This window comes from Loxodonta africana, chromosome 13, assembly GCF_030014295.1.
Source record: "Loxodonta africana isolate mLoxAfr1 chromosome 13, mLoxAfr1.hap2, whole genome shotgun sequence".
Classification (NCBI taxonomy): Eukaryota; Metazoa; Chordata; class Mammalia; order Proboscidea; family Elephantidae; genus Loxodonta; species Loxodonta africana.
In genome coordinates, this window is record NC_087354.1 from 62,652,418 (window position 1) to 62,654,191 (window position 1,774).

Sequence of the window (1,774 nt, forward strand, 5' to 3'; positions counted from 1 at the left end):
TTGTCATTCCCTGCATAGTAGGCCATATGATTGTCCGATTCAAAATGGCAAATACCAATCCATTTTAGTTCACTAATGCCTTGGATATCAATCTCAAAGCATTCAATTTCATTTTTGACAACTTCCAATTTTTGTAGATTCATACTTCGTACATTCCCTGTTTTAACTATTAACAGATATTTGCAGCTGTTTCTAATTTTGATTCATGCTACTTGAGCAAATGAAGGTCCCAAAAGCTTTACTTTATCCAAGTCATTAAAGTTGACTCTACTTTGAGGAGGTAGCTCTTCCCCAGTATTATTCTGAGTGTCTTCCATCGTGAGGGGTTCATCTTCCAACATCGTATCAGAAAATGTTCTGCTGCTATTCAGAAAGTATTTTTTTTTTTAGAAGTAAATTGCCAGGTCCTTCTTCCTATTCTGTCTTAGTCTGGAAGCTCTGCTGAAACCTGTCTACCATGAATGACCCTGGTGGTATTTGAAACACCAGTGGCATAGCTTCCAGCATCACAACAACATGCAAGCCACCACAGTATGACAATTGACAGATGAGTAGTGGCTGTTCCTGGTAGATTGACTACATTAGACCTTTGAGCCCCTGTCAGGGCTATCAGTGGTGCCTCACGGCTCTTCACACTTTTTCAATTACATCATTGCTCTACCCATATGATCAGACATCTCTAGCCATTATTATGACCCTTGAAACTATTGTCTTTGTTGTTTGGTGTCATTTCTACGCATAGGGACCCTATATGACAGCGTAGAACTGCCTCATAGAGTTTTCTTGCCTGTAATCTCCACAGTAGTAGATCACCAGGTCTTTCTCCAGTGGAACCACTGGCTAGGTTCAAAGTTCCAGTCTTTCCATTACAGCTGAGCGCTTAACCATTTGAGCCCCTGGGAATCTTCTTATCACAAATGCCATTCGGCAACGAGTAATAGTCAATGAATTCAACAATCTTTCCACACTCTCCACCATCTGCATGCATCTGGTATTTTTGAGTGCTGGCATGGCTTCTCAAAAATAGACTTGAGGCTTTTCTCTTTTCACCATCTTGGAGCCTGTGGAGGCCTGCTGCAAACAGAACTTCTAAACTGGCAAATATGTCTGGAGGGTTGTGGCTCAAGGTCATTTTTGTTGGCTATAAACAGGGTCTTCAGAACCACAGGGAGCACACAACTCCTCTGAAAATCGAAGGTTTTCATGCCCGAGATGAAACCAAATACTCTTTCAGCAAGAGACGTGCTTATGTGCACAAAGCAAAGAACGACACAGTGACTCCTGGTCGCAGACTTAACAAAACCAGATAATCTGGGGAAAAGTAACTCACACTCATGGAAACTGGCATGGTTTGTGCCAAATTCCAAAGACACCTCCCTGCTAAGGCCATTGGGCACAGGATACATGTGATGCTGTATCCCTCAAGGATTTAAACTTTTGAGAAATAAATAAAATTGTGGATTTGTTTAAAAAAAAAAAAAAAAGGTCAAGAAGATTTATGACCCTACATTTCTCACTTCTTTTTTGTCAACAAACCTTAGTAAGCTAGTTTGGTCACTGAATGTAGGTGTTCTCAGAAAAAAAAGATCGTCTCCTCTATCTGAGGTTGATAATTAGGATGAAAAGTATATGAGGGTATAGAGACTTATTTTGAATGTTTGACATTCTATCTTAGTTATTCTTTTGTAATTCTTCTCCTTCTTCTTTTTTTTTTGTCCTTACAGTCCAGGTAAGTGTAATATCTGGGTAGCATCCCAGCTAAAAGGGAATCTAA

At 40.0% G+C, this 1,774-nt stretch overlaps 1 pseudogene; it reads left to right on the forward strand.

Annotated features, from left to right (window-relative positions):
* The first annotated feature begins 1,103 nt into the window (after window positions 1-1,103).
* LOC100670550 (large ribosomal subunit protein eL33-like) lies at window positions 1,104-1,433 on the forward strand (annotated as a pseudogene).
* Window positions 1,434-1,774: the final 341 nt, after the last annotated feature.